Source organism: Scyliorhinus canicula, chromosome 21 (assembly GCF_902713615.1).
Source record: "Scyliorhinus canicula chromosome 21, sScyCan1.1, whole genome shotgun sequence".
In the NCBI taxonomy this organism is placed as follows: Eukaryota; Metazoa; Chordata; class Chondrichthyes; order Carcharhiniformes; family Scyliorhinidae; genus Scyliorhinus; species Scyliorhinus canicula.
In genome coordinates, this window is record NC_052166.1 from 16491887 (window position 1) to 16517112 (window position 25226).

The 25226-nt window shown below is 48.3% G+C and overlaps 1 pseudogene; it reads right to left on the reverse strand.

Moving 5' to 3' along the window:
- Positions 1–406: 406 nt before the first annotated feature.
- On the reverse strand, positions 407–16344 carry LOC119955657 (annotated as a pseudogene).
- Positions 16345–25226: the final 8882 nt, after the last annotated feature.

The window sequence follows — 25226 nt, forward strand, 5'->3', positions numbered from 1 at the left end:
GTCAATTCACCATTACTCCTTCATTTGACTTAGTCTTAGCCCCTGATCTTTTCAATCCTGGTGGGTTAACTATGTAATCCTTCACCTAGATTTTGCAAAATAAATGAAAGTATCCATTGGTTGGACTATTAAGTGTATTAGCGACAAGAACAGCTGAACAGCATTTAGCCAACTGATTTCTTGTTGAGCCCTTGATGGTCTGAAATCAAAACACTCATTTATTCATGGCTGTGGATTAATTAAATGTAATGTGATTTAAATTAAACATTACAATTTAAACACAGCAATCAGACTAGTTTGGGCTACTTTTAGCTATATCATTTTGCCTTTCACAATGTCCTACTCAAGCTCAAGGATCTTTTATCAATTTGCATGCTCTAAATTGAAAACACGGAGGAAAAACATGTAAATTAAATTACTATCAACAATCTTTATTTAAATGAAAACCAACAGTTAATTTTAGAAAACATGAAACGACAGAACGAGAAAAAAGACAAACTTCAGAAACAGGTCTTATATGTAACAGAGAAAACATGTTTAGAAGTTCACAATATACAATTCTATTTACTTATGCAGCCTCTTCCTCACCCTCCTCTTCAAATTCACCTTCATCTCCAACCGTAGCATCCTGGTATTGCTGATACTCAGATACCAGGTCATTCATGTTGCTCTCAGCCTCAGTGAACTCCATTTCATCCATGCCCTCACCAGTGTACCAATGCAAGAAAGCTTTCCTCCGGAACATGGCAGTAAACTGTTCAGAGATGCGTTTAAACAGTTCCTGAATTGCCGTACTGTTACCAATAAAGGTGGCAGACATCTTGAGACCTCTAGGTGGGATGTCACAGACAGCTGTCTTAACGTTATTGGGAATCCATTCAACAAAATAAGTGCTATTTTTGTTCTGTACATTCAACATCTGCTCATCCACCTCTTTCATGGACATGCGCCCTCGGAAAATGGCAGCAACGGTCAGGTAGCGGCCATGTCGAGGGTCACAGGCAGCCATCATGTTCTTGGCATCAAACATCTGTTGCGTAAGTTCAGGTACGGTGAGGGCACGGTACTGCTGACTGCCACGGCTGGTCAGAGGAGCAAAGCCTGTCATGAAGAAATGCAGACGGGGAAAGGGGACCATGTTCACTGCTAGTTTTCGCAGGTCAGCATTGAGCTGACCAGGGAAACGCAGACAGGTTGTTACACCACTCATGGTGGCCGACATTAGGTGGTTTAAATCACCATAAGTGGGAGTTGTCAGTTTAAGTGTATGGAAACAGATGTCATAAAGAGCCTCATTATCAATACAGAAGGTCTCGTCAGTGTTCTCCACAAGCTGATGGACAGACAGAGTTGCATTATAAGGTTCTACGACAGTGTCTGATACTTTTGGTGAAGGTACAACGCTAAAGGTATTCATGATTCTGTCAGGGTATTCTTCACGGATTTTACTAATAAGGAGTGTTCCCATGCCAGAGCCAGTACCACCACCCAGTGAATGAGTGAGCTGGAATCCCTGCAGGCAATCACATCCCTCAGCCTCTTTTCTCACCACATCCAGAACAGAGTCAATTAATTCAGCACCATCAGTATAATGCCCTTTGGCCCAATTGTTACCAGCACCACTTTGTCCTGCAAAAGAAATGAGAGCAAGATAAATTGTTGTCTCTGCAAGCAACACATCCAAACAATCTTACATGGTAAGATATCACAAAGCTCAAAATTGGTCCCATCCCCACATATGTTTAAAATGCACCAGTTTCAGGCTATTACTATAATTGATTAGTTATTCTAAATACCTACATGGGAAATTGATATTTTTAATAGAAGGATTTTCCCTTCACAGATTCTCTTTAATTAGAAATATATAAAAAGCTAGAACAGTCAAGCAGAACCTCCTCAGATGTAAACTAGAGAAAGATGAATCTTTTGGGCAGCATGGTAGCACTAGTGGATAGCAGTGTCTTCACAGCACCAGGGTCCTAGGTTCGATTCCCCGCTGGGTCACTGTCTGTGCGGAGTCTGCACGTTCTCCCCATGTCTGCGCGGGTTTCCTCCGGATGAACCGGTTTCCTCCCACAGTCCAAAGACTGGCAGGTTAGGTGGATTGGCCATGATAAAAATTGCCCTTCGTGACCAAAAAGGTTAGGAGTTATTGGGTTACGGGGATAGGGTGGAAGTGAGGGCTTAAGTGAGTCGGTGCAGACTCGATGTGCTGAATGGCCTCTTTCTGCACTGTATGCTCTAAAGTGGCATATGAGAAAGAAAATGATGCACAACTTTGGGAAAATACTAGTTAATTCCAGAGACTTTCAAGTGAAATTATCAAAACAAAGAAGCCTTGTTGCAATCTCCACAAATATTTACTTGTTAGGCGGAGAAGCAAATATAATAAAAAAGAAATCGAAGGGCCATGTTATTTTCAAAAAAAAACTGATCATGGTCCCACTTACATGCCATTTCCTTTAAGAATTAGTAGGAGGCAATCTGGACAGCAACGGTAATTGTTGCTTTACCTGGCATATTTCAGTAGTTTCTGTGAGGTCTACTAATTACCTCTCCATCAAGAAACCATAGATTAACAGTCTGAATAAATAACATCTCAAAATGAATTGATCTATAACAATTAGTGCCAACCAGTTTCAATTATCCTACCTACCAAACACAAAGTTATCTGGTCTGAAAATCTGTCCAAAGGGCCCAGAGCGAACAGAATCCATAGTACCAGGCTCCAAATCCATGAGAATGGCACGGGGTACATATTTTGCCACCTGTTTAAAAATAATAAAATGTAAGGCATTGCGATGCTCATAATGTAAACAAACATTTAATCAATATTTTAAATTAGTTAATACCTGTAGCCTCATTGTAATAGACATTAATCCTTTCCAGCTGAAGATCACTGTCTCCATGGTAGGCTCCTGTGGGGTCAATGCCATGCTCATCGCTGATGACTTCCCAGAACTAAAACAAAAAGTCTTATTAATAATATGTTCAACAACTCATAAGAGTAAAGGAATAGTAGTAGGCTAATCACTCTATTGAGTCTGTTCCCCCAAAAGATCAAAAACATTACCTTATGACAAAGTGCAGTACCCTCTCCTAGTCACTTAACACTGAATTTGAGATACTTATGAAGAAATGTCTTAACAGAGCTACGAAAGACAATGTTCTAAAATGGTGGCCTTGTGCTAGCAGTGTGAATTTTTCTCTTTGGAGAAACCTGCTAATATTCTGAGATCAAACAGGAGACGAAATTACCAGATGTTTTGCAGACCACAAAAGGGTTGTTTCACCAATCTGTTGCAGCAGATTACAAGTAACAATTTGTTAGAACAAATTTAGGGTTACTCAAATTAGATGAAATGGCTGAATAATTATGGGATGCTGATAGGAACTGATAATCTGGATCTAAACATATTTTATGATCTTCTCCGTTAACGTGTGCCTATGGTATGCCAACCTAGCCTGGATAAGGTTTTCACACCATCTTGCATCCCACACAAAACCACATATATCTGCCAAAATCTTGATGAATAACTGTCCTGGGAGAGCTTGGAGGTATCATTAGTAGATTGTAGCTCTCCCATTTGTCTGCAGAAAATGTCCATTTAATCCCATCAAGTAAATAATGAAAAGTTGTATCTCCAGTCCTAACGAAACCTGAAAACCCCAAGCCAACATCATCAACTTCAATTTTTTAATTCTTATGGAGAATACCAAAACGTAGAGGGCTATGTCCCTGATAAAATACGGCAGCAATGGGGACCGTCACCCAAAAGACACATTGATATAATCTAACCACTCACAACAGGCTGTGAGCAATGTTGGGGTACCTTCCCCATGAACGCCAGGACAATTCAGGTCATTAACAGCCTCGGTAGCAAGAACATTTATTTTGGAAGAGGAGACCGTCTGTCTCTTGGCATAAAGTTATCTGGTAATGCTGAAAGTTTAACCAAAACTACAATGGAAACAAAAATTCAACCAACTAATTATGTACTATATTGCATTTACTGAGAATTTAAAAAAATATTTTCTCCAAGGCATTTTCATATAAACAAAAGCAGAACAACCATACATTATAAACAACCAACACCTACTCTCCTCCGCTCCCCCAACATATCCCATCCTGCCTTCCCCATTTTAACCCCCCATATACATTTGCTGATCCCTCAAACCTCCTGAAAGAGATCATGAAACGGCATCCAACTCCGAGTGAACCCATTAACCGACCTCTCAAGATGAACTTGACCTTCTCCAGCCTCAGGAGTTACAGCAAGTCACTCATCCACATCCCCGCATTCGGCAGCTCCGAGTCCCTCCACCCGAGCAAATTCTGTCTCCGGGCCATCAGGGAGGCAAAGGTCAAAACAAGTGCCTTTCTCGCCCCTTGAACTACCGTGTCTTCCGCCACCCCTGGACTCGGGGCTACCTTCACCCCAGCACCTCGGACATCACACCCTGCCAGAACCTCTTCAGCTTCGAACATACCCAGAACATGTGGACGGGATTCGCAACCTCCACCCACCGCCCCCCCCCCCCCCCCCCCCCCCCCGCGCACATTATCCACACCTATCCTCTAGCCAGTCAAAAAAACCTACTCGTCCGTGCTACCGTCATATGTGCCCTATGGATTTAAACTCAATGAGGCTTAACCTCCTACACAAGGGCGCATTCATCCTCCACAGGGCCTCAGCCCACATCCTGGCCTCCGAGCTCATCCTCCCACTTACACTTTATATTCCCCACCAGGGACCCATCCCAGTCTATATATTCCTTGTAAACCTCGGACACCTCCCAACCCCTCTATCTCATCCTCCGACAGTACCTTATCCTGCAACGCCATAAAGGGATTAAGGGTTATGGTGTTCGGGCCAGAAAGTGGAGCTGAGTCCACAAAAGATCAGCCATGATCTCATTGAATGGCGGAGCAGGCTCAAGGGGCCAGATGGCCTACTCCTAGTTCTTATGAAAGGACAGCACCTCTCCCATTACAAAATCCAGGACCAGCAGGTACCCGAAACCGCTCCCCTGATAACTTGTACTTTTCCTCCAGGTCCTCCAACTTCACAAATTTCCCCCCACGAACATATCATCCAATCCCTGCCTGCCATTAACCCCGAAACTGCGCATCCAACCACCCTTGGCGCAAATCTATGGTTATTGCAGAACGATGCCCACACCAAGGCACTTTCCAGCCCCAAATTCTGCCTCCACTGCCCCCACATCCTTAGGTCCGACACCATCATTGGGCTCACGGAGTACCTGACAACAAAGCTCCTAAACTCGTTCCCTACAAGATGTCGCCTCGGTCCGACCCCCCCCCCCCCCCACACGACTCATTTCCTAACCATGCCGATGTTCACCGCCCAGTAGTAATTCATCATGTGTTCGGCAACACCCTTCTTGTCTCCACTCTAGGAAAACCCTCCTAACCCACGGAGTTATCCCACCCTCACAAACCCGGAGGTGCATTAAACTTTTTGATGAACATCTTTGGGACGAAGATTCGGTAGTTCTGAAACACCAACAGAACATTTGGCAGCACCGTCATTTTTACTGTCTGCACCCGCCCCAACAGCAGTGGCACCTCCCACCTCTAAGTCCCTCATCTACTCCACAAGCTTAGTCAGGTTCAGCTTGTGCAGCTGCACCCAGCCCCATGTCGCCTAGATGCCCAAGTGTCTAAAACTCGCCCCACTACTTTGAACGGCAGTTCCGCTAATCTCCTCTCCTGCCCTCTAATCTCAATCGGGAACACCTCGCTCTGTCCCATATTCAACTTGTACCCGGATGTATAGCAGCAGCTAGTTAGTCCGCATGAAGCTAGACCCTATGCTCGGTGGCACCCTCCGCGCCCCCCCACCCCACAATCCCTCCCCAGTCCCCCAACGCCCTATGTGCCAACCCCAGCAGCTTTATCGCCAAAGCAAATGGCAACAGTGAATCACCCCTGCCTCGTACCCCGATGGCTCACCCTCTGATGTCCATAGTCATCGATCCTTTTCCAACTGTGCTACATCAGCCACACTTGTCAGCAACCATTCCCCCCCCCCCATTTAAACATCAGTTTCCCCCCCCCCTTCACTCACGTTACTAGCCTGCCCAGCTAGCATGGTGGCCCACGCCCAAGGCCTCTAACTTCCCTGCCTCATCCCAATCCACCCCCCCCCAGTCCATACCCCCTTATAGAGCAGCAAAACATACACTCGCCCTCTATGTCCTCCAAAAACCTTCACAGAAAAACTTTAAAAAATGAACATATGCACTAATTCCACCAAAGTTCAATGTCCTCATTCTCCTCCCAGTCCCTCACACCTCTTCTGGCGTGCTAAAATAGTACTCACGCTTTGAGAGTCACCCATAGGCGGGCCTGGTACAGACCTTCACCACCTTTTTAAAGAGGGCAGCCTTGACCCGGTTAAACCCAACCCTCCTCTTCACCAGTTCTGCTCCCAGATCCTGGTACACCCTCAGCTCGTTCCTTTCCCAGGTGCACTACCTAGTCTGCATGCCCATCGGAGGGTCTTCTCCTTATCCAGAAAGCAGTGCAACCGCACCACCAACCCCCTTGGCAGCTTGGGTGCCTGCGGCTTCCGCATTAACGCCGTGTACTCAGTCGCCCTCCAGAGGCCGGCCAAAGACCCCTCCCCCATCAGCTTCTCCAGCATTTTGGCCATGTACGTGCCGGCTACCACACCTTCGACATCCCCATGATCCTTAGGTTTTGTCTTCTGAAGTGCTTCTCCAGATCCTCCAATTCTCATTCAGCCTCTTTTTGGTCTTCCAGATCACCCCACCTCAGCCACCAACTGCTCCTCGTGCTCCCCGACTGCCTTCTCCACTTTCTGGGTCTCCCGGCCCTGGGACACCAGCCTCTCCTCCATTCTCTCGATCTCCTACTTCCACCATCTTGGCCAGGTCTTCCAGGGCCTCCTTCCTCTGCTGCCAGAACTTTCTATTTAGGAATTCTATTAGCTGCTCCGTTGACCACTGAGCGGTCAGGGCAGCTCCCTTGCCCTTCACCATCTTAATCTTTGGCGCACCATTAAGACTCTCCTGTTCTAGCAGCTCTTTTCTCTTGCTACACTTCTAGTTCAGGCATCCATCCACCAGCCACACCAAAGACCGATACAGCACAGGAACAAGCCTGTGCGGCCATGATACCAACCGTTTCCAAAACCTTCAGCGCTTCCTTGTGCTGTATCCCTCTATACCCATCCTATCCATGTGTTTGTCAAGGTGCCTTTTGAACACCGTTAATGTATCTGCTTCCACAACCTCACCTGGCAACGCGTTCCAGGCACTCACCACCCTCTGCGTAAAAACCTACCTCGCACATTTCCTCTAACCGTTGCCCTGCAGACCTTAAACCTATGCCCTCTAGTGACTGAACCCTGGGAAAAGAGTGCCTGCCCATCCACTCTATTCATGTCCCTCATAATCTTGTAGACGTCTATCAGGTCACCCCTCAATGGTGATGGTGGGCAGCACAGAAGCACAAGTGGATAGCACTGTGGCTTCACAGCACCAGGGTCCCAGGTCCGATTCCCTGCTGGGTCACTGTCTGTGCGGAGTCTGCACATTCTCTCCGTGTGTGCGTCGGTTTCCTCCAGGTGCTCCGGTTTCCTCCCACAGTCCAAAGACACGCAGGTTAGGTGGATCGGCCATGATAAATTGCCCTTAGTGACCAAAAAGGTTAGATGGGGTTATTGGGTTACGGGGATAGGGTGGAAGTGAGTGCTTAAGTGGGTCGGTGCAGACTCGATGAGCCGAATGGCCTCCTTCTGCACTGTATGTTCTATGTTCGATAGTTTTGTTCAACCTCCGTCTGTCTAATGAAAAGAGTCAGAGTCTATTCAGCCTCTCCACAAAGCTAACCCCCTCCAGACCAGGCAACATCCTGGTAAACCTCCTCTACACCCTCTCCAAAGCCTCCACATCCTTCTGGTGGAAGTGCAGCCGTACCAAGTTTCTATACAACTGTAGCATGACCTGCCAGTTTTTATACTCGATGCCCCGTCCAATGAAGGCAAGCATTCCATATGCTTTCTTGACTACGTTGTTCACTTGTGTTGCCACCTTCAGAGATCTATTGACCTACACGTCCAGATCTGACTTTCTACTTTCCCAAGAGTTTCACCATTTACGGTATATTTCCACTCTATGTTAGACCTACCAAAATGCATGAATTCACATTTGTCCAGATTAAACTCCATTTGCCATTTCTCTGCCCACGATGAGTAAAACATTCCACAGGCGCTCCTACACCTCTTTGATCAAAAAATACCAGCTTGAGCAGAAGCCACCAAATGGGCAGCACAGTAGCACAGTGGTTAGCACCATTCTTCATAGCACCAGGGTCCAAGGTTTCATTCCCAACTTGGATCACTGTCTGTGCAGAGTCTGTACATTCTCCCCGTGTCTGTGTGGGTTTCTTCCCACAAGTCCCAAAAAAAGACGTGGTTAGATAGTTTGGACATTCTAAATTCTCCCTCAGTGTACCTGTACAAGCCCCGGAGTGTGGCGACTAGGGGATTTTCATAGTAACATCATTGCAGTGTTAATGTAAGCCTACTTGTGACAATAATAAAGATTATGTGTGAATGCTCACTCCATGGCCACCATCAGAAGTCTGCATTTACTGCAAAGTTAAGTCTTGATGTTGGATCGTACCAAGATTGTTCTACAAAGAGTCAAAAAGGGATGCGCAATGTTTGTGCTCACATGTCGTAGCACTTGGGAGTCTCACACCTCACTCTGATGATAGCCTGACAATGGTGTTTTTCAGGAAAAGGTGAATCACTGCACCATATTGTTAGCAGGGTTTTGGTAAATTGGTCTCTTTCTTTTGTGTTGGTGCATTGATTTACTAGAAAGATAACAGGGATGCATGATTTCAATTATGTGGAGATTTAGTAGGTGTCAAAATTGTAAGAAGGTTTTGATAGAGTAACTAATAACGATTAGCATTTTATGGCAGGTGTTATAACTTGGCTGCTAAAACGATGAAAGCAAATCAATAATGCCTTCCAAAGGAAATTGGAAAGAACCTGAAGGGAAAAAATGTGTATGCCTGCAGCCAATGGGCAGAGGTTTTAGTGAGATAGCTCTTTCAACGCACTGGCACAATGGCCTCCTTTTGTGCTGTACCATTCCACAATTTTGTAACACAACTGTTGCTGGCCCATTTGGTGCCCAGGAACACCAATAGCTAAGAATAAGGTAGTACTTTCAGATGAGAATATTAAAGGGATTGGGTCAACATATTGGTTCATTTATTAAGACTAGGCGCATGTTAACAGATATGCATGGACATAAAGCTTGAAGACATCAGAGCGGCAGAGTTGTGGATGCTTTATTGAAAGCGCTGCTGGCCTTGTTCTGCTTTACAAGCCAGCTGTGCTAAACCAGCCCCGAGAAAATAGACATATTTTCTAAATGTCCGCAGACAACCTCTTCAATAATGCGCCTCCCAGACCACACCCGAAACCTCCCCATTGATATTGGTCTCCACATAGCTTTGGATACACCTCCGAACCCGCCCACAGACCTCCTCGTCTGCCAGTAGTCCCACGTCCATTATCCACAGAGGGCATTGGCCTCTCTCCTCCCTCAGCCCCAACTCCACCTAGTGCAGCGCATGGTCCGAGATCGCAACGGCCGAATACTCCACTCCCTCCACTCTCGGGATTAGCGCCCTACTTACCATGAAAAAATCAATCCGCGAGTACCCTTGTGAAGGAAAACCCTTTCCCCTTGGCCTGCCAAATCTCCACGGATCCACTACCCCATTTGGTCCATGAACCCCTTCAGGGGGCCGCTGCCGGCCTCTTACCCGATCTCGACCTAGACCGATCCAGTGCCGGGTCCAGGACCGTGTTAAAGTCCCCCCATTACCAGACTGCATGATTCCAGATCCGGAATCCTACTCAATATCCGCTTCATGAACCGTGCATCGTCCCAGTTCGGAGCATACACATTCACTAGCACCACCCGGGCCCCCTGCAACTCACCATAACATATCGACCCCCTTTATCCGCCACAATACCCGCTGCCTCAAATACCACCCGCTTGCTCACCAAAACTGCGACCCCACTGTTCTTCGCATCCAGCCCTGAGTGGAAAACCTGCCCCACCCATCCTTTCCTCAGTCTGGTTTGATCCGCGATCTTCAGGTATGTTTCTTGTAGCATGACTACATCTGTCGTTAGTCCCTTTAAGTGCAAAAACACACGGACCCTCTTGTCCGGCCCATTCAGGCCTCTCATGTTCCACATGATCAGCCTGTTCGAGGGGCTATCCCCCTCCTTACCGACTAGCCATCTCCTCTTTTAGGCCAGCCACGTGCCCGCGCCTCCCGCACCCTCCAGCCCCCCCAGGCGGAGGCTCCCCGTCCCGACTCTCCCCTTTAACATCGATTCCCCTCAGTCATAACAGCAGCATCCCAGCCCCAGTCAAGCATCCGCTTAATCCCCCTACCCCCTTCCCCATTGCACTCCCATAAGTCAGCTGACTCAGGCCGCTCCCGCCTCCACATCCAATCCCCCTGTGGATTCCCCTTACAAATCTCAAACCCCCCCCCCCCCCCCCAACACCTAAGTGGGGTATAGAGAGCCCCCCCCCCATGTGAACAGAGAGAGAAAAACAAGAAAAAGTACCGTATACTCAAACCTCCAGCCTCAGGTGGCACCCCCACCATTTCGTGGGTAAACCGCGTTCCCTATCTGGGCCGATCCCACCTCCTGTGACGCAGCTCTTCCTAACTGCAACCTCGTCCAAAGCCTCCAGGGCGCAGGGGCCACAAAAACACAAGGACAACCCGAACATAACATCGCGCCCCCCCCCCCCCCCCCCCCAGCAACATACTGCAGTCCATTAACTAGAGTCCAGCTTCTCATTCTTGGTGAAAGTCCACGCCTCGTCCAGCGTGTCGAAATACTGGTGCCGGTCCTGATATATAACCCAGATCCTCGCCAGTTGTAACAGCCCGAACTTCACCCTCTTTCCGTGGAGGACCACCTTGGCCCGGTTGAATCTCACACGTTTCTTGGCCAGCTCTGCACTCCAGTCCTGATAAATACGAATCTCTGTTCTGCCACCTGCTGCTTTTCGCTCCTTCTTCGCCCATTGCAGGACACACTCCTTGTCGGTGAAGCGGTGGAACCTTACCATCATAGCTCTCAGCGGCTCACTCGCCCTCGGCCTCATTGCCAGGACTCTGTGCGCCCCATCCAGCTCCAAGGGCCGCGGGAAAGCCCCTGCGCCCATCAACATACCCAGCATCGTGGTCACATACGGCCCAGGATCCGACCCTTCCACGCCTTCAGGGAGACCCAGAATCCACAGGTTCTGCCTCCTTGACCTATTCTCCAGGTCCTCCAACTTCTCCTGCCATTTTTTGTGCAGCGTCTCCACTCTAACCGCCAAGCCCAGAATCTCGTCCTCATTATCAAAGGCCTTCTGCGGCACCTCCTTGATCGCCGTCCCCTGCATCTTCTGGGTCTCCACCAGCCTTTCAATCTCCGCCTTCATAGAAGCCAGCATCTCCACCTTTAAATCCGCAAAGCAGGTTCTTAAAAACTCCTGCTGCTCCCGTGACCACTGGGCCCATGCTGCCTGATCGCCGCCTGCTGCCATCTTGCTTTTTCGCACCTGTTCTCCTCTCTTCTCCAAAGCTGCTTTTTTGATGCCCCACTCCTGGTCCACTCCATACAGGGCCCTCAAATGTTTCCTCCCCACACCGGGAATTGCCGTCAAAGTGCCGCTGGAACTCCTTAAAAGGGCCCAAAAGTCCGTTTTCGGCAGGAGCTGCCGACCGTGTGACCTACCTAGGCATAGCCGCAACTGGAAGTCAACCAGTGCTTACTTCAGCTACTCTTCCCCCCCCCCATACTTGTAATGTTTATATATATATATATATATATATATACACATATATTGGGCAATTATGATGCCATTAGACATGACTTAGGATGTGTAGGTTGGAGAAGTAGGCTGCAAGGGTTGGGCACACTGGATATGTGGAGCTTGTTCAAGGAACAGCTATTGCATGTTCTTGATAAGTACGTACCAGTCAGGCAGGGAGGAAGGGGTCGAGTGAGGGAACCGTGGTTTACCAAAGAAGTGGAATCTCTTGTTAAGAGGAAGAAGGAGGCCTATGTGAAGATGAGGCGTGAAGTTTCAGTTGGGGCGCTTGATAGTTACAAGGAAGCGAGGAAGGATCTAAAGAGAGAGCTGAGACGAGCAAGGAGGGGACATGAGAAGTCTTTGGCAGGTAGGATCAAAGAAAACCCAAAAGCTTTCTATAGGTATGTCAGGAATAAAAGAATGACTAGGGTAAGAGTAGGGCCAGTCAAGGACAGTGGTGGGAAGTTGTGTGTGGAGGCTGAGGAGATAAGCGAGATACTAAATGAATACTTTTCGTCAGTATTCACTCAAGAAAAAGATAATATTGTGGAGGAGAATGCTGAGACTCAGGCTATTAGAATAGATGGCATTGAGGTGCGTAGGGAAGAAGTGTTGGCAATTCTGGACAAGGTGAAAATAGATAAGTCCCCGGGGCCTGATGGGATTTATCCTAGGATTCTCTGGGAAGCCAGAGAAGAGATTGCTGAGCCTTTGGCTTTGATTTTTAGGTCATCATTGGCGACAGGAATAGTGCCAGAGGACTGGAGGATAGCAAATGTGGTCCCTTTGTTCAAGAAGGGGAGTAGAGATAACCCCGGTAACTATAGGCCGGTGAGCCTAACGTCTGTGGTGGGTAAAGTCTTGGAGAGGATTATAAAAGATACGATTTATAATCATCTAGATAGGAATAATATGATTAGGGATAGTCAGCATGGTTTTGTGAAGGGTAGGTCATGCCTCACAAACCTTATCGAGTTCTTTGAGAAGGTGACTGAACAGGTAGACGAGGGTAGAGCAGTTGATGTGGTGTATATGGATTTCAGTAAAGCGTTTGATAACGTTCCCCACGGTCGGCTATTGCAGAAAATACGGAGGCTGGGGATTGAGGGTGATTTAGAGATGTGGATCAGAAATTGGCTAGTTGAAAGAAGACAGAGTGGTAGTTGATGGGAAATGTTCAGAATGGAGTTCAGTTACGAGTGGCGTACCACAAGGATCTGTTCTGGGGCCATTGCTGTTTGTCATTTTTATAAATGACCTAGAGGATGGGTGAGTAAATTTGCAGACGACACTAAAGTCGGTGGAGTTGTAGACAGTGCGGAAGGATGTTGCAGGTTACAGAGGGACATAGATAAGCTGCAGAGCTGGGCTGAGAGGTGGCAAATGAAGTTTAATGTGGAGAAGTGTGAGGTGATTCACTTTGGAAAGAATAACAGGAATGCAGAATATTTGGCTAATGGTAAAATTCTTGGTAGTGTGGATGAGCAGAGGGATCTCGGTGTCCATGTACATAGATCCCTGAAAGTTGCCACCCAGGTTGATAGGGTTGTGAAGAAGGCCTATGGTGTGTTGGCCTTTATTGGTAGAGGGATTGAGTTCCGGAGCCATGAGGTCATGTTGCAGTTGTACAAAACTCTAGTACGGCCGCATTTGGAGTATTGCGTACAGTTCTGGTCGCCTCATTATAGGAAGGACGTGGAAGCTTTGGAACGGGTGCAGAGGAGATTTACCAGGATGTTGCCTGGTATGGAGGGAAAATCTTATGAGGAAAGGCTGATGGACTTGAGGTTGTTTTCGTTAGAGAGAAGAAGGTTAAGAGGTGACTTAATAGAGGCATACAAAATGATCAGAGGGTTAGATAGGGTGGACAGCGAGAGCCTTCTCCCGCGGATGGAGGTGGCTAGCACGAGGGGACATAGCCTTAAATTGAGGGGTAATAGATATAGGACAGAGGTCAGAGGTGGGTTTTTTACGCAAAGAGTGGTGAGGCCGTGGAACAGTAGTGAACTCGCCAACATTGAGGGCATTTAAAAGTTTATTGGATAAGCATATGGATGATAAGGGCATAGTGTAGGTTAGATGGCCTTTAGTTTTTTTTTTCCATGTCGGTGCAACATCGAGGGCCGAAGGGCCTGTACTGTGCTGTATCGTTCTATGTTCTATATATTGCTATGCTTTTAATCATCCTTTTTATTACTCCGTTTTGGTTTACCCTTCATCTGCTGTCCAGCATTAACGTACACATTAATGTACAAAAAATGATAATATCCTTTCCACATAGGGAATATGCCAAATGAAGAGCAATAAGGGTGTAAACAGTAGAAGTTTGGTCAGGTTTAGTTCACACTTTAATATACACACCATTGGGGAAAATAAATCTATTCAGCTAATTGCTGCCAGGATAATTTCATTTCTGAATGAAAACACAAAGAACAAGACTTTTTCTACAACTTCTCATAAGGCATTAAAAATGTTTTGGTGTATTTGCAATCATGTTGGCTCGGAGAATGGCAATGTGGCCCAGTAGTTAGCACTGCTGCCTACAGCACTGAGGACCCGGGTTCGAACCCGGGTCACTTTCCGTGTGGAGTTTGCACTTTCTCCCTGTATCTGCAAGGGTCTCACCCCGACAACCCAAAGATGTGCAGGGCAGGTGATTGGCCACACTACGCTACCAGCACGGTAGCATAGTGGTTAGCACAAATGCTTCACAGCTCCAGGGCCACAGGTTCGAATCTCAGCTTGGGTCACTGTCTATGTGGAGTCTGCACGTTCTCCCTGTGTGTGCGTGGGGTTCCTCCGGGTTGTGGATTGGCCAGGCTAAATTGCCCTTAGTGTTAGGTGGGGTTACTGGGTTATGGTGGAAGTGTGTGTTTGGGTAGGGTGCTCTTTCCGAGAGCCGGTGCAGACTCAATAGGCTGAATGGCCTCCTTCTGCACTGCACTGTAAATTCTTTTTAAAATTCTATTGTCCCTTAATTGTAAAAAAAATAATTGGGTACTCTAAATTTGTTTTTTTTTAAATGTTGGCTTTTAAGTACGACCTTCAGTTACTGAAAGATCCCGACGAGGACCGAGGTACTGAGACTTGGTGTAGAGCTACAATTCCCCGAGGCAACTTCTGTCCAAAGGGTTATAGCTAACACCTTGCCTTGAGAGATGTTGGTTGATCTTGCAATCCTGCTTTAGGACAGTTTAAAACCAGCTGCTTTCGGTCACATGGTTCAGACACAATTGTTGCTTTTTGGGGAATTTGGGTTAACTGTCTGCCTTGGAGTGTGTGAAGATTCTACTTCTCTCCGTGCATGCAGTTTCCTCCCACAGTCCAAAGATGGGGTACTCCTTCGGATGAGCAGCTCAGACCCGTTGAGCCAAATTACCTCTTTTGCACTATAGGAATCCCAAGCATTTGGAATTCGAAAAAGTACTGCATAGCGGCACGGAGGCACAGAGGTTAGCACTGTTGCTTCACAGCTCCAGGGTCCCGGTTAGCTTGGGTGACTTGTGTGTGATGTCTGCACGTTCAACCCTCGTCTGCGTGGGTTTTCTCCGGGCGCTCCGGTTTCCTCCCACAGTCCAAAGGTGTGGTTAGGTGGATTGCCCTTGCTAAATTGCCCTAAAGTGTTCACAAAAGGTTAGGTGGGGTTGGTTACTGGGATACGGTGGAGGTGTGGGCTTAAGTAGGATGCTCTTTCCAAGAGCTGGTGACTCGATGGGATCAAAAATTCTTTGATCACGGACTTGTTCCAAATAGAAGGACTTGGAATAAAATGGATGTGGATCTATGTACTTTAGAACAGATCTACACAATGCGCCTTTTAAGGTTATTTGTCCAAATTTAAAATTTCCAGCAAGGTGACACCACAGGTTTTTTGAGTTATTTTGCCGCTTCTCGCAGAGGTGCGGAAGCCACGGTCCATGATCGCGCGCTTTTCATGACTCCGGCGCGCATGCGTTGTCCTCAGCCCTCTACGCCTGCGCACAACGCCTTCGCCCTCGCGCGCTTTTCCAACCGTCGCTTGACCCAATCAGCGCTTTTGATTGGCTGATCCAAACTCCAACCGTCTCCCGAGGCGCGAACCGGCCTCGCCTAACCGACCAACCCGTCCGCCCTGATCCCCAACAACCACCGTCCTCCCTCCCTCACATCTCAGCCGGGGCACCGCAAGAAAGCAAAGCAGGTGGTCCGGCTCTCCGCCTCGGGAACGACAAACTTCGGCCCAGAATCCTTCCGAGACTCTCTGGCCGCCTGGTCATCCGGGCCCGATTTCCACACTCACTGCCCTTAGAGTGACTGCAGTACAGACCTTGGCTCCAATCTGGTTGCCACACTGGCCTGCCTGAAGATGCACGATCTCTCTCATCTTCCCGACTGCACCTTCACTGACCCTGAGCGTCTGCAGAGGAACAAACGGCAGAAACTGACGCGCAAGCGCTTGCGCAGCGCCTTATATAGCCCTGCGTCACAGCCCGCTCTTTCGAGCCGAGGTTTCCATTGGTGCAGCGCGATGTCAATCAAAACAAAGCGCCCGCTCGCCACATGGCGGGCATTGATCCCATAGGTTCACCGCGATGCCCACTTGTGATTGGCTCGCTCCGGGCCGATGGGCGGATCACGTAGTAAAGTGGGTGCGGCAGGAGGCGCGAGGCGGTGGCACGTGGGCGAGCGGGTGGCCAGGGGCTGTTGAGGAGAGGCCACCTGTGTGGCGGGATGTGCGGCAGGTCTTTATCTTCCAGGCAAAGGTCAAATACTGCCGGTGCTGCAAATCTGAAATTAAAAACAACAGAATGCAAGAAATAGCAGCTCAGCTCCTGTAGCACTCAGTCAAGTTAAGGAGCTGAGGTTCGAAGCTCTGAGGAGCCGACAGGGGTCGAAGGAAACCCAGAAACATGTAAAGTGGTAGAGTTCACCTTCACAGAAAGAGGCCATTTGGCCCCATCCTGTGAAGTGTACCTTCTGTTTATTTTAGCAGAGCCATTTCATTAGCATCTGATTGCCACACTTCCTAGCCAATTAACATTCTAGCACGTAGCAGTGACCTGCAAGACACAATCTCAATTCCAGGGATTAAAGGAACCCTCCTAACGTGCAACTTGTAGCGGTTGGAAATGGTGTCACGAGGGAAAGAAATGTTGGAATGGAGTTAAGAAATAAAGATTTGCATTCCCATAACACCTTGATACCAATCAATCCAGTCAAAACAGTAGTTAACAAGAACTGTGGTTTTAATCAGCTAGAATGTGCCCACCAGTAGTTTCTCCTGCACTGAGAGGCTGTCCCGGATCGATGGGTTATATACCTTCTCAGAGGGGCGGAGCCACAGGCGGAGCCAACAACAACATCAACACAACAGTAACAGTAAATACAATAATATATACAACAGCTGTGAGTAATTACAATAATATATACAACAGCCATACGTGGCTCACCACATTCACCCCCTGTTAAAAAAAAGTCCGATGGGCTGAAGTGGACTCACAGGTTCAGTCTCACAGGAGGATGTATTGTCCGCTGTGAACGTCGCAGTGTAGGCGCTGGCGTCGAGACCTTCGACTCCGGGAGCACGCCGTCCTCACAACAGGGTCCCGGACAGGGTGACGGTGCAGGGTTGGTGCTAATGGACCCCGGATGAGTTGATGGGGAGGTAGAAGGAAGCGGTGAGGTGATGGTAGGCACAGGGGTACCAGTTGATGGTGTAGATGGGGAGGTAGAAGGAAGCGGTGAGGTGATGGTGGGTGCAGGGGTACCTGCGGAGGCCAGGTCCCTGAGGGAGACTGTGTTCTGCCGCCCGTCGCGGTGTGTAACGTATGCGTACTGATGGTTCGCATGGAGGAGGTGAACCCTCTGGACCAAGGGATCGGCCTTATGGCTCCTCATGTGCTTCCGGAGGAGTACTGGCCCAGGAGTCGTGAGCCAGGTAGGAAGCGAGACCCCGGAGATCGACGTCCTGGGAAAGACAAATAGACAGTCGTGAGGGGTCTCGTTAGTGGCAGTACACAACCGGATGGAGTGGAGCGCGTCAGGGAGGACCTCCTGCCAGCGGGCGACTGGGAGACCTCTAGACCGTAGGGCCAGAAGAACGGCCTTCCAGACCGTAGCATTCTCCCTCTCCATCTGCCCGTTTCCCCTGGGGTTGTAGCTGGTAGTCCTGCTCGAGGCGATGCCCTTACTGAGCAGATACTGACGCAGCTCATCGCTCATGAATGAGGATCCCCGATCACTGTGAATATAAGTGGAGAAACCGAACAGGGTGAAGATGCTGTGCAGGGCCTTGATGACTGTGGCAGAGGTCACGTCAGGGCATGAGATGGCGAAAGGATAATGTGAGTACTCATCAACAATGTTGAGAAAGTACGCATTACGATCAGTGGAGGAGAGTGGCCCTTTGAAATCCATACTGAGGCGTTCAAAAGGGCGGGAGGCCTTCACCAGGTGGGCCTTGTCTGGGCAATAGAACTGCGGCTTGCACTCCGCACGGACTTGGCAGTCCCTGGTCATGGCTTTGACCTCCTCTGTGGAGTAGGGCAGGTTGCGGGCCTTGACAAAGTGGAGAAGCCGGGTGACCCCCGGGTGACAGAGGTCGTTGTGGATAGTCCGTAACCGGTCAGCCTGCGCGTTGGCGCAGGTGCCACGGGACAGGGCATCTGGAGGCTCATTGAGCTTCCCAGGACGATACAAGATGTCGTAGTTATAGGTGGAGAGCTCGATCCTCCATCGCAAAATCTTGTCGTTCTTAATTTTGCCCCGCTGCGTGTTGTTGAACATGAAGGCAACCGACCGTTGGTCTGTGAGGAGAGTGAATCTCCTGCAGGTCAGGTGATGCCTCCAGTGCCGCACAGCTTCCACAATGGCTTGCGCCTCCTTTTCAACAGAGGAGTGTCGAATTTCGGAGGCATGGAGGATATGGGAAAAAAAGGCGACAGCCCTCCCTTGCCTGGTTAAAAGTGGCTGCCAGGCAAAGTCAGACGCATCGCTTTCCTCCTGGAACGGGATGGATTCGTCCACGGCGTGTATTGTGGCCTTTGGCAATTTCGGATCTGATGCGGTTGAATGCCAGCCGGGCCTCAGCCGTCAGGGGAAAAGTGGTGGACTCAATGAGTGGGCGGGCTTTGTCCGCGTAGTTGGGGACCAACCAGGCGTAGTAGGAGAAGAACCCCAAGCACATTTTCAGGACCTTGGGCAGTGGGGGAGGGAGAGTTGCATGCTTTCGGGGTCAGGCCCCCAAATTCTTGGATCAAATACCTGAAACTGTTCAAAGACCTAAACCAGGCAAGAAAACTGAGAGCAATGATATATTCAACTACATCCTGATATGTGTAAAAAGTAAAGTTACCCTAGTCATTGAGGTTTACAGCATGGAAACAGACTGGTGAAGATTTGACCTGAGGATTACCACATCTCAGCCGTGGAGCAAGGTTGAGAAGGCGAGGCCTTCATGAATAACCTCAGCCGATACGGGGATTAAACCAACAATACTGGCCTCACTCTGCATCAGGAACCAGCTGTCCAGCCAACTGAGAGCTAAACAGGCCCCCGAAATATGTGTACACACATGATACGTGTGCACACCAACCCGCTAACACTTCCTTCTCTATCTTCTTCCAACATAATGATGAAGCTTCATCTCTACCTGTAACTCTGTGTATCTGGTATGGCCTCCAGTGACTTGAACCTCTGTGCTCATCCCCTCTCCTATGCAGCTACAGGTCTGTGAGCAGAAGGTTGCTACTGCTGCTGGACTTTTGGTGCTGTTGCTGGTCATCTTCCTGCTCATCTGATATCCAATCTAAGGCAATCTAAGTGACAACCATGCTGATTGGATAAAGCAGAGCTCCAAATGTAGCTCAGACCTTCAAAGTATGAAAGGTAACCTCGTTGCATAACAAGCAGGCAAGAACACAGCTGTAAGTACAAAGTCTTATTTCTTTGGCATGGCTTCAGCCTCCCTCAGTTGTGACTGCATCTTTCTTCCACTTTAATTAACAATGAAAACTCATATTTAACCTGTCCCTACTCCACTCCGAGGTCCCCACCTGCTTCAAGAAGACCACCATCATACCGGTACCAAAGAAGAACCAGGCAACGTGCCTCAATGACTACCGTCCGGTGGCCCTGACCTCAGTCGTAATAAAGTGTTTAGAGAGGTTGATCATGAAGCGCATCACCTCCATACTTCCAGAATGCCTTGATCCACTGTAATTCGCATACCGTTGCAACCGGTCCACATCAGACGCCATTTCCCTGGCCCTACACTCATCCCTAGAGCATATTGAAAACAAGGACTCCTACATCAGACTCCTATTTATTGACTACAACTCCGCCTTCAACACCATAATCCCAGCCAAGCTCATATCAAAGCTCCAAAACTTAGGACTTGGTTCCCCTCTCTGCAACTGGATCCTCGATTTTCTGACCAACAGACCACAATCAGTAAGAATGAACAACAACACCTCCTCCACAATAGTCCTCAACACCGGGGCCCCGCAAGGCTGCGTACTTAGCCCCCTACTCTACTCCCTGTACACACACGACTATGTGGCAAAACTTGGTTCCAACTCCATCTGAAGGTTTGCTGATGATATGACCATAGTGCGCCGGATCTCGAATAACAACGAGTCAGAATACAGGAGGGAGATAGAGAACCTAGTGGAGTGGTGTAGAGACAACAATCTCTCCCTCAATGCCAGCAAAACTAAAGAGCTGGTCATTGACTTCAGGAAGCAAAGTACTGTACACACCCCTGTCAGCATAAATGGGGCCGAGGTGGAGATGGTTAGCAGTTTCAAATTCCTAGGGGTGCACATCTCCAAAAATCTGTCCTGGTCCATCCACGTCAACGCTACCACCAAGAAAGCACAACAGCGCCTATACTTCCTCAGGAAACTAAGGAAATTCAGCATGTCCACATTAACCCTTACCAACTTTTACAGATGCGAACAGAAAGCATCCTATCGGGCTGCATCACAGCCTGGTATGGCAACTGCTCGGCCAAGGACCGCAAGAAACTTCAGAGAGTCGTGAACACCGCCCAGTCCATCACACGAACCTGCCTCCCATCCATTGACTTCATCTACACCTCCCGCTGCCTGGGAAAAACGGGCAGCATAATCAAAGATCCCTCCCACCCGGCTTACTCACTCTTCCAATTTCTTCCATCGGGCAGGAGATACAGAAGTCTGAGAACACGCACAAACAGACTCAAAAACAGCTTCTTCTCCACTGTCACAGACTCCCAAATGACCCTCTTATGGACTGACCTCATTAACACTACACCCTGTATGCTTCATCTGATGCCGGTGCTTATGTAGTTACATGTGTTGCTCTGTTATGTATTTTCTTTTATTCCCTTTTCTTCCCATGTACTTAATGATCTGTTGAGCTGCTCACAGAAAAATACTTTTCATTGTACCTCGGTACACGTGACAATAAACAAATCCAATCCAATGCTAATATTGCTCCAATTGAGCGATTAACATGTGTTAAGAGACAGCACGCCTCTCCTGAAGGAGTTGCTAGCATATAGCCAGTGTGTTACAATTAAATGTGGTATTTGACAGGTTGGAGTCAGCTTCCCAATGTGCTGTCAATTTCATTGGCTTAGGGGCAGCACGGTAGCATGGTGGTTAGCATAAATGCTTCACAGCTCCAGGGTCCCAGGTTCGATTCCCAGCTGGGTCACTGTCTGTGCGGAGTCTGCACGTCCTCCCCGTGTGTGCGTGGGTTTCCTTCGGGTGCTCCGGTTTCCTCCCACAGTCCAAAAATGTGCAGGTTAGGTGGATTGGCCAGGCTAAATTGCCCTTAGTGTCCAAAAAAATAAGGTTAATGGGGGTTGTTGGGTTACTGGTATAGGGTGGATACGTGGGCTTGAGTAGGGTGATCATTGCTCGGCACAACATCGAGGGCCGAAGGGCCTGTTCTGTGCTGTACTGTTCTAAATTCTAAACCTCACTCCCCTCTCCCACCAGATCCTAAACCCTCATGCAGATTAAACACAGGTTAAATAAAGAGCTGAACAACAACAATTGTTTCTATTTATATACCATCTTTAATCTGGTAAAATATCTCAAGGCACTTCACAGAGGAGATTATCAAACGAATGCGATGCCACATCACAGCCTACATCCATGGCTCCTCCAATACCTAGTTTCCTGGCCCTAAACACCTCCTCTTCACCACACACATCCAATCTCTAGAGTGCAGCAAGAAACTGAATGTAAACTTGGAGTTTGGTAAATGGGGGAATTTGGTGAAGGGAGGAAGGAGGTGTTTGTTTCCCTTTGTCTATCTTTCTAACAGGACGTGCACCTTATCTGTTGTAAGCTACAGGGTTATGGACCGGGTGCAGGAAGGTGGGATTAGAAAGAGCATCTGGGTGTCCTCGGGCTGGCATGGTCAAGATGGGCCGAATGGCCTCCTGTGCTTTAACTTTTCTATGACTCTCTCCCTCTCTCCCTTTAAGACTGGCTCCTACTCAACCACAGAGAAATGAATAACCTGTTTGGTGAGAATCTGGTAAGTGGGTAAACTCTGCTCTATCCCTAAGGATTAAAACATTACACAACTTGGTGGTAAAGTTAATAAAATATATAAAAAGCACCTTAAATAAGTAAATAATTTAATTAAGTAATTATTTTAAACACATTAAGGATGGCAGGACAGGTGATGTGTCAAGACTGCAGCATATGAGAGCTCCTGGATAACATTGTGATCCAGGGCAATCACGACTGCAGTAAGTGTTTACAGCTTGAGGAACTTTGGCTCAGAGCCATTGAGCTGCAAACACTGTGACACTTCAGGGCAAGATTTACCTGGATGCTTTGTGTCAGGTGGCGGTCATATCTCTTAGGATAGGGTCTTCTGGTTTGGAAAATAGTCCAGGACAGGAGGGTGTGACTGCAGCTGAGGCAGGCAAGGGGACCCAGAGGGCAGAGTGTCAGCCTCTGCAATTGTCCACCCGGTTTGAGGTTCTTTCAATTTGTTTGGATGAGAGTGGGGGTTACAGGGTGGATGAGCTAACTGACCATGGTACAGGAAGCCTTTCAAGTTGGAGGAGCACACATGAATCTGGTGGTAGTAGGAGACAGTATAGTGAGGGGGATTGACACTGTTCTCTTTAGCAAGATCCAGACAGCTATGTTGCCTGCCCGCTGCCAAGATTTGGAACATCTGCTCAGGGCTGGAGAGGAACTTGCATTGGGACGGGGAGCATCCTGTGGTCATGGTCCATATAGGTACCAATGACACAGGCAGGGCGTAGTCAGTATGACGAGCTAGGCACCAAATTAAGAAGCAGAAACTCAAAGGTAATCATTTCTGGATTATGCCTGAGCCACATGCAAATTGGCATAAGGAAAATAAGATCAAAGAAATTAATGCATGGCTCAAAGACTGGTGTGGGAGAAGTGGTTTCTGCTTTGTGGAGTATTGGGATTAGTACTGGGGAAAGTGTGATCTGTGCCATTGGGATAGTTTACAACTGAACTGTGCTGGGATGATGTTACAGCGAGCCACATAATAAGGAAGTAGAGATTTGAATAGTGGAGGCGAGGGATCAAATTTGGGAAGGTGTGGTACACCAAAGAGTAGAAACAAGGCAAGAAAGAAAGGTACTAATATAGGAAATAATAAATAAACCATAACAGGAAGGAACAGAGAGTACAAATCTAATCTAAGGTCAAGGTTCTGTCGAAGACAAAATATGGGAGGGGAAAGTGGCAGATGTCTATAAGGAGTTGATAGAGTGGGAGGGGGCCCTTGTAGGGGAAATTAAGTGTAAGTGGGAGGAGGAGCTGGGGGGGGGGGGGTGGGATGTGGAGGCCGAGACGTGGGCAGAGGCCTTGCGGAGGGTGAACGCGTCTTTGTTATGTGTGAGACTAAGCCTCATCCAGTTCAAATTGATACATATGGCTCATATGACATTGGCAAGGGTGTTTGAAGGGATGGAGGATAGGTGGGCAGTGTATGGGGGGGTTGGGGGGCCTGTGAATCACGTCCACATGTTCTGCATGTGTCCAAGATTGAGATGGTTCTGGCAGGGGTTTGCAGGCGTGAAGTCCAGGGCTCTGGGGGTGGAGGTCCCGAGTCCAGAGGTGGCGATTTTCGGTGTGTGGGGAATCCCAGGAGTCCAGGGGGTGGGCGATGTTTTGGCCTTTGCCTCCATGCTAACCCGAAGATGGATCCTGCTCGGGTGGGACCTGGAGCTGCCAAAAGTGGGGGTGTGGATGAGCGACATAGCGAAGTTTCTGAGGTTCAAGAAGGTTTGAGAGGTCAGCAAGGGGTGGCGGGGATGTAAGGGGGTTAAAATGGGGAAGGCGGGAGGAGTGGTTGGTGTCGGGGACTGGGCGGAGTGGGTGTTGGTTGTTTGAGTTGTTTGGTTGTTCTTCTGATTCTGTTTGGAGGCCTTGAATAGAAATATTTAAAAAAACAAGCTGGAGGAAATGGTCATTGAAGAAATTCTCAATATTGACTTCCCATGTGGTCTAGCGGTTAGGATTCCTGGTTTTCACCCAGGCGGCCCGGGTTCGACTCATGGTGTGGGAATTAACCTTTTGTGGATGGCACGGTGGCACAGTGGTTAGCACGACTGCATCACAGCGTCAGTGATCCGGTTTCAATTCCGGCCTAGGGTGACTGTGTGGAGTTTGCATTTTCTCCCCGTGTCTGTGTGGGTTTCCTTCAGGTGCTCCGGTGTCCTCCCACAGTCCAAAGATGTGCAGGTTAAATGAATTGGCCATGCTAAATTGCCCCTTAGTGTCCAAAAAGGTGAGGTGAGGGTTATGGGGATGGGGTGGGATGCGTGGGCTTAAGTGTGTGCTCTTTTCAAGGGTTGGTGCAGACTCAATAGACCGAATGGCCTCCTTCTGCACTGTAGGGATTCTATGATTGATAATGAGGTTCCAGTTGTTCATTCAATGACTGATGTTGAAATAGCTGAAATGATACACACTCGGCCTCAAGCATTTCGGATAAGGGATGCTCAGGCTGTAACACTATTTTTGAAGCTCGGAATACACAAGGACTAATTGTGTCAGGTCATTGTTGCAATTATCGAGCGTTGATAAACTTGCTTATGCTTCTTTCAGTTCCGAGTAAACCAAACTAACATCAGGCGTGATTCCGATCTGCGTAAATCTTTTTCAGCAAATTTGTTGAGCCCGCCCTCCAGCATGGCCAGCTCCCACTGCACATTGACCATGTGCAATGGCCGTTTATGTAGCCCGAATAGGAATTGGCATTTCTGAATGGTCCTGGTTGGGACTTGGTCTGTGAGTTTGAAGTGCGCAAATTGCTTGCCATGTTTCTACCTAACAATGGGA